Source organism: Drosophila suzukii, chromosome 2L (assembly GCF_043229965.1).
Source record: "Drosophila suzukii chromosome 2L, CBGP_Dsuzu_IsoJpt1.0, whole genome shotgun sequence".
In the NCBI taxonomy this organism is placed as follows: Eukaryota; Metazoa; Arthropoda; class Insecta; order Diptera; family Drosophilidae; genus Drosophila; species Drosophila suzukii.
The window spans coordinates 22,361,396-22,369,939 of NC_092080.1; the positions used below are offsets into that span (position 1 = coordinate 22,361,396).

Genomic DNA, 8,544 nt, shown 5'->3' on the forward strand with positions numbered 1-8,544 from the left:
GAACAGGAAAAGTTAAGGATTCCTTGTCTCCCTAACATTCTGCAGGTGTTTAGTTATTTATGCCTTGTCACCCGAAGTCTGCACTCCGCATGTTGAAGACAAAACAAATGCTCCGTGCTGAGTGCGCGCAGACATCATCGGAATGGGTTTTCCTCAGCTCAGCCATAAAGGATTTGACCCAATCCCATTTCTCAGATTTAAACCTCTCTGCAAACCCCGGGCTGCGAGTCCCGAAAATGCTCAAATAAAAACATTTATTGAGCGGTCGTATAAGCGAGATTTGAGCAGCTACCACAGCTAACAGTACACTTACAAGCTGATGGTTGTTTTTCGGGATATAATGTCCCTGCTAGGATATGCACAGCTCTAATTGAAAAAGTTGGGGGGGAGGGAAGTGTTTTGTGATCCATAATTAAAGGAAGGACTGTGAATATTTGAGTAGATTGCATCGGTCTGAAATCTTCAAAAACGGTCATTAAACATTGTTAATTGGAAACTCACTAAATAGCTTTTAGCACATGCTAAAATACTTTTTTATTTAATAAGTCTTAAAGTTTGTTTTGTGCAGAGGTGTTTTTCAGATGTATACATTTGGCTGGCTTTTAATATAACTTTTTCTTTATTTATTTAAATATAAACATATTTTATTTTTCTAATGAAATCTTTAATTAATTTATTTCAAACATTTTTTTTCTTAATCATTTTGATTTCCCAGAAGCCTTATATATTTAAATTAGCTTTTTGAAGAATATTCCCTCAGTTAATGATACAGAACAAACTTCATATAGTATCTGAAAATTAAACTTAAGATATTCCATATTATGACAGAGCCTTCCTGTCAAAGTTTTAAATTAAACTTTTTATCTTGCTTTTAATGCAGCTCTGTGTGCCACTCCCGAGTCTTTTAAATTGCAAATTTCACGGCAAATTAAACAATAGTTCAAATTTCTGCTGCCGAGAAGCGTCGCCCACTGCCCCGGTTGTCTTAAACATTGTGGTTGACTCCGGCCATATATCTAGCTGGTTATCAAGTCTCGCATGTTGGCCACAAGTCAGGACGAGTTGGGAAAACATGGAGTGGAGTGGCGTGGAGTGGAGTCTCCTCGGTCTCAAGCTGTGCTGTCTGCTCTGCCTCCTCTGCTTGTGTATTCCACTAGACTATCATGACATTTGAATAATGTGAGCGCATTTGGCATTTTATTTTATCATCAGGCATTTGCTGATGTGCTTACACATCTGCCCTAGCATTTTTACAACAAAGAAGCACCGTCTTCTGATGAAATTAAACTGCTGCCTGGTCCTTGACTTGAGTTGCTCAGCTTTTATTTGCCTTTACTATTAAATTCTCGTTCATTTGTCTCATCATTTTGCTCAGGCCCACAGGGCGGATGTGGAATGGGGTGGCCATTTCGCTTTACATCTTTCCCATTTTTTTGGGCCATCCCATTAAGGGGCGTGGTCTAATTACAGCTTGGCGAACTTTTTCATTGTTGCTGCCGTAAAAGTGAAGACTGCAACAATTCTTTTTTAGAGGGCCATAATTTTCGGTAAACTTTCCAATTAGAGATTAAGTATACGCAGCGTAGGCCAGACACATTTTTACCCTGCTTGGCGCAAAGTCTCCCAGCAGCTTGTTATTACTGCCGACCCTTTGCCTTGGTCCATTTTTCCATCTCGAGCTTCTCATAACAATGCATTGAAATTTTGATTGCAACCATTAAAATGCAAGCGCAACTCGACGTTTTCCGCCCACCGCCGTTTTCCGCCCACATGGCAGCGCATAATGAGCGTTTCACGCAAGTCCCGCAAAGCGCAAGGTCAGCCAAGGACGACAGCACAGTTGTTGCAGCTCCCCTCGCCGTTGTTACTGCCGCTCCTCGTGTTTTTATAATTTGCCACAATGGGGCAAGAGCAGCTGCCCAACAGCGACAGCCGCAGCAATTAGAGCTCGGAAAAACGAATGTGAAAACAAAACAATCCCGCAAGAGGCAAAAAGGCGGAAAACAAAACTAAAACACGAAAAATGTGCAAGACAAATTGCCATGCCAGCTTGAGCCGGCCAAAAATAATGCGAAAAGACAACATGCAACATAACAAGTGGCCAAAATGTTGCACAACCTCCGGAGCACTAAAAACAAAAGCGGAAGAGGCCATGAAAAATAAATGCATGTTTTTCGGAAAAGTTTAATAAGAGTTTTGATTTTTAAAATATCTGGTTTTATTTGTATTGTTCTAGGAATTTTGATAATACAAGCTTCTGATTTTATTTGTAACTTTAGGATATACTCGTGGTATATATATTTTAATGAAATGTGTTAGAACAGACTGTATTTCGCGTGTTATTTTTTCAAACAAAAACCCTTAAAGAGGTAAAGGGGTCGTGAAAATCGCACCTTCAACTAACAAAACTACTGATTTTTGTGACGAAAAAATATTGTAAAATCGACTTAATAAATACACTTCCTAAAATATAAGCTTTTACTTTGGTGTATCACTCGTTACGATCGTACCATCACAGTAGATTTGAATTTTTCGTGCTTATAAAGTAGTCGCCTTCACACAATCTCGTGGTGCGCTTCGCCACTACGTGGACTGCTGTCCACAGTGTTAATGGAATAGAATATAAATATTATTTTTTTATTTGGCAATACTTCTGTTGTCAAAACGGATTTGCACCTGTTATTTAAAAGTATAACGTATATAAATTTCCTGTATGTGTAATTTAGCATTATACTGCCCAAAGAAAACTGGTTTTGCTCTTGGTTAAATATTCTGGCTGAGTGTAACCCGTTTTTAACTACTAAAGTTTTATAGAAACAACTTGGATTATTATAATGACTCCATTAACTTTTCGTTTTATTCCCTTCAAGTTTTTTTTTGTTGAGCCAACGCAGCAGAGGGCAGGACCCAGATTATATTTCTTTTCCTCCATTTTGATCCATCCGGCAAGTACATCAAAATAGTTTCCCCGAAATAGAGGAGCGGAAAAAAGTGGACCGCAACAGGCACTTGTAATTTGTATTTGAACCAAGGCAAAGGAAATAAATCAATAAAACTAAAGCATGGTCAGGCATAAAATGTTGTCGAGGCTGCCCTGAAAAACTGTGGGCCTGAGACAGGGGTTTTGGGCCCGAGACCGTTCCTCGGTTTCGGTCTCGGTCTGGTTTCTCGAGTGTCCACTTGGATCAACCTCGAGGCTCGGACTTAGTGCTCGGTTGAGTGCACCCACCCACCGACCGCCCGCTCGAAATTGTGTTCTGGGATTTCGATGTAATGCTATGCAATCCAAATATTGATTTGCAGTAATGGCTGGCATTATTATTATGCGAGCTGATTAATGCGACAAACGACAAATAACAAGTCCCCCGGCCGGATGTGTTATGTATTCCCGGTCGAATTTCTCCAGCTCTCCCCTAGAAACCCAAGTCATTGTGCCACAGTATTAATACAACATTTATGGATCACTTATTGTGCGCTCATTATGTAAAGGGCCGGTCCGAGGAGGCGGGGTCAGCATTAACCAGCAAATGACCCGCACAGCTGGTGGCACTGACTTGGCCACCCAGAAACCACCTAACCCACCGAAACCACCCACTTTCCAGGGGTACGAGTTGACTGCATTCTGTTTGGCCCACATTTGTCGCACTTTTTGGTTTATTGGACGCACAAATTAGCGGAAATTATGCAACGATAATTTTGTTCAACCGCTGGCAAGTCGATTCGTTTTACAAATTCCTTTCCTGCGCTCCTGCGGTTGATGGGCTTTTATTATTGCTATTTTTGCAGTTACAGCGAAACCGCAAATTGTTCAACATTTGCAGGAAGCAGAAACCATTGGGCGATAACTTTTATGGCACAATGTCCCCGATAACTAATTTACAAGCATAAGAGGATTTATCAGGCGTAAGAGGATAACAAGGCTTACGCACTACACATGTTTCAAAGGGTTAACTGTGCAAATACTGTAATGAAATTTTAGTTAAACAATGAGAGATAATTGTTGCTATTTTAATTGAGAAATGCTGCTGTGCAATAATATATTCTCGTTTAAGCAAATTGTGCTTTATGGGCACACACAAAAGGTATCAAAGGACATTTGCGCATTATGGGTCATAAGCTTTTAATAATAGTTAATTCGAATTCCATTTAACTGCAATGTGGTCTGGTATACAATATATGTAGATAGATATTATAATTAGTAAAAATATATTAAATGTCATACCATCATCATATCAATTTTAAATATTTAAATATACCCAATTCCAAATAGTATTCGATTTAGTTGGTCAGATAGGCAATTTACAGCTGCACGTACATGAGAACATTTTCAAAAATTGATAAAATTAAAATTTATGCCAGTCAATGTCACACTAAATATTTGGATGTGCCCATTTTGGGTATTCATGGATGTGCGTCGCTTAAATGAGTGTCGTCCGCGGCCATCAGCCGGACAGAAAGTGACAGGGGGCGCAATGATAATGCCTTAATTATGCAACAAGGATTCCCTTTTCCGTGCCACGGACATCACATAAAATACCATAAAAGCCCCGGCAAATGCCATTGACAGCACTTTTCATGGGGCCACAGCCAGAAGGCCAGAGGACCCGAGCCGAGCGTGAGCATGCTCACACGTATTGCCGGGAATGCCCAAATATATTTCATATTTATAACATAATTCGATATAATGCCCCTGGCGGTACACCAAGTCCAGCCCCTGCGTGCCCCGTCATAAAAACCGGCAGGCCACGCAATTTTGCGGCCACATTGCAAATGCCAACACAAATGCCCAGGCTGACCACAAACATCCAATGGATGGCCGAAAGGAGCAGAAGATGGGAAATTGGTCGGAGGAACCTGGCCACAGATAGCACACAAAAGGCCAACACCAAAACGCACTTTGCCTACCGAGGCATTAACATCTGTTGTCCGTTATCTCGGAGCAGCCTGCTCCTGTATTCCCACTGTCAAGTCCTGGTAGTTGACCCAACAAACGAGGATAGTTTCTATTTATAGAGTTCCCAACGGCCTCCATAAATAATCGGCATGGCTAATGGATTTCGGATTTGGCAAATATGCCAAGACAGCCACTGACTGCCTCAGTTCGCCTCATCGATATTGCTCAGCAACTTCCTAGACCACTTCTGTGCAAATAAGACTGTTTACTGGGAGCTTAAGGAGCAAATCAGTTTGCAATTGAAGTAATCACACTTTATTTGAATATGCCTAAAGGCAGGAAATTGGCAGCAGGCCAAGGTTGATGATTATGGGATAAATATTCAAATAAACCAAAGGAAATTAATTTAAATGTAATGTGAAAGTACCTCATGGTTCAAGACTTGAAGATACCTTTAAATTGTTTTAAGAAACCCTTTGCAAAAGATATAACTATGTAAAAATTCATCCTATTCATTCCTAAAGAGAACCACATAAATCTATATTTATAAATTCAAGAAAAAACGCTTTTCTACACGCAAGATAAAAGTGCTCGACGAATGAAAGGGAAGTTGAGAGGACCGTGATATGGCTCATTATAAATGAAAACGCAATCCCCTAAAGCACCACTCTCAGCTGGAGAAGCATAAGGTGGTGTATTTAAATTAGGTTAGCTAGCTCCTGGGTGAATGATGATACTTCCCATTCATCAATTCAATTTGTTCGCATTTCCATTGCTAATCCGCTTCCCCATAGAGGAGGGGAAAGTGCAGGACATGCATATGGCTTACAGATGGCCAGGTCAGGAGGAAAACCTCCTGCCTTGGCATTCGAGCCTGGGGCTGTGCATAACTTAGGACAATTCTCGGTCGCCTCATTTTATAAACTGCTCCTCTGGTTCGCCGCCCCACATGAGCTGCAGTCGCCTAGAACTTCAGCTCGCAGCTTGATCCTGATTTTCATGTTTATGCTGAGCTCTTGGCCTTTAAATATGCTAATAATTTTCGAGGCTGCTTTATTAAATTTCTATGGCAACCGAGTAAAATAAAAAGCGCCCGAAATGACATAACTTATTTAGCTTTCGCTGGTGCCGCCCAAAATTAACACCATCGACCGAGACGGGCGGGGATTCCCGGATGTGCGCGGAAAACCAAGAGTCGACACCAACGCCTCCCCTTTTTCAGGATTTTCCCGCCACTGTCGGTTTCGTTTTATGGCCACGCCCACTAAGTGGCTTTCGCCTCCTTCCTGCCCGCCATTTTATGCCAGCTTTAAACTGGGAATTGTGTCGTTAAACCGTGAGGCACTGAAGTTTAATGCAGAAATAATTATTTTATTTAATGCTGCAGCTTTAATAAATTTGCGGACAGGAAAAATCCCTGCTGATGCTGAAATCTCTAGTTTAATGTGCTGGAAAAATGAATGCCTTTGATAATATTGATTGATAGCCTAATATGCTTTTAATTAGTATTTTATTTTTAATTTTAAATCCATGAGTCCAGATTGAGTGCTTTGGACTTTAAAATCATTTATTAATTAAAAATAAGCTTGACCATATTTATATGTTCTGATTATACTGAAACAATTGTAATCACTTTTTTAGCAAGTAAACATTTTTTAAAAAGCGTGCTCCCCTCGCCCAACAATATATAATCACAGCAATTATGGCCAATTAATAAAAAATAATGGTATAATATCAACAATAGTGCAGTGATATTTTGACCATCCTGTTTGGAATTGTAATTAATGGAATTAAGTTCACAGGAAATTCCCACGCACAAATAGGCGTCGATAGAGCTGTCAGTTGTGACAGCCAATAATAAAGGGAAAATAATGCCAACTAAATAATTAAAACCTTATTAAACCTTCTGGTAGGTTTAAATGAGAGTGATTGTGCAATTAATGGGTTGACAGCCATTGTTGCACTTTTGTTTGACCAGGCGCACGGACTTTGTTAATTACGACTCCAGGGTCAATTTGCCAATATCTGTTTGCCGAAACGGAAATCGCTTTTGGGTGGGTAGAGCCTGTTATCACCTGCCCAGGCTCATAAATCATAATTGGCTGCTTTCCGTGGGGCCTTGGTAAATATTGACACAGCGGGAACAATTAATCACACGCAACATTGTTAATGTGTCGATTTTTTCAATTATCAAAGGCAAATACGCACCAATGCTTTCACAGAATTTGCGGTTCGCAGCTAAGTAGACACATGTTTACATAAATACGTATTTTAGACATACTGGTGTATATACTTTGGCCGTGGTCGGTGTTGTTCGGTTTACATAAGGGTTCAAACCACTAATGTAAAATACACAGTATAAGCTAAATGTATAACAAAGCCATTTATGAAATAAAATTAAAACTTTGTGCATAAAAATATACTCTTATACTACTAGGCGATGCAATTGCCAGCCGTCAAAATTTATTAGTTGTGACCATTCAAAACCGTTTAATTTTTCAAGAAAATTATGCCACGAATTCTTTAGAACAAGAGGTACAAATATAGACCATTGTAATATATTTGTTTGTATAAACGCGGTTGTCTAAAAAATACAACCGTGAATTCTTTAGAACTAAAGTAAATAATAACATTTTTGCCAGGTTCCATTACTTAGGCCCAAGTATTGATTTATAGATATAATAAAATCAAAAGTTCTTTAGAATATATAATATATTTGTTTGTATAAACGCGGTTGTCTAAAAAATACAACCATGAAATCTTTAGAACTAAAGTAAATAATAACATTTTTGCCAGGTTCCATTACTTAGGCCCAAGTATTGATTTTAATAAAATCAAAAGTTCTTTAGAAGCAAAAAAATATTTTCAAAAATTTCAAGGAAATTATATAATATTTATGATATAATATTTAAATGTCAAATGTTCAATTTTTGACGATGCGGATGATCTTCATAACACAAAGTAAAGCAAATTTGATCTTCTAAAGTCTAAAGTTCTATAATAATAAAATACTTGTATGCTGGATTTAATGGCAAGTTAAATTATTGCAGCTAAAATATTTTTCATTACATTTTATAAAAATTTTTAATTAATAAGAGCAGTTCTTTCTCATTATAAGTTATTTTTAATAATTAAATTCGCAGTGACTGTCTTTCTATATCTTACAGTCACTTAACAAAATTTAAACTTACAGCTTCAGCGAATAACTTATGAACTGGCCAATCTCACAGCCAAATGCCAAATGCAGATTGACGTTGAAAAATGATTATATTCTGCGTATTTATGTATACCCATGTCGGGGCCAAAGAGTGAAACATTCGTCGGCCGTGATAAATATGCAAATTGTTTGTCTGCCTTGTTGACCCCGAAAAGGGGGATTTCACTCGATCACAATAGACATCAAATGGCCAAATGACCTACCTTTTTTCGCCTTTTCCCGTCGCCTGCAAAAAAAAGAATGGTAAAGAAGTCGATTAGGAGGGCAAAGCAGAGATTTAAACGCTGCATAAACAGGATTCACATACGGGCATGAATATCAAATTATGGAGAACTAAAAGCTTATACCAAACACAAACAGAACCCGAGATTGAGTGACCGAAAGAAGGGATCGGCTCAAGAGATGAGCCTGTTTATACTTAGGAGATGGATAT

General features: G+C 38.8%; 1 protein-coding gene across 1 annotated transcript in view; it reads right to left on the minus strand.

Annotated features, from left to right (window-relative positions):
• The window catches only part of Pde1c (Phosphodiesterase 1c), a 117,599-nt gene extending 109,267 nt beyond the window's left edge, over window positions 1-8,332 (minus strand). The window contains exon 1 of the mRNA XM_065867965.2: window positions 8,315-8,332. The gene's annotated coding sequence lies outside the window, so the exon portion shown is untranslated. The remainder of the gene's footprint in view (window positions 1-8,314) is intronic.
• Between the last annotated feature and the right edge of the window lie 212 nt (window positions 8,333-8,544).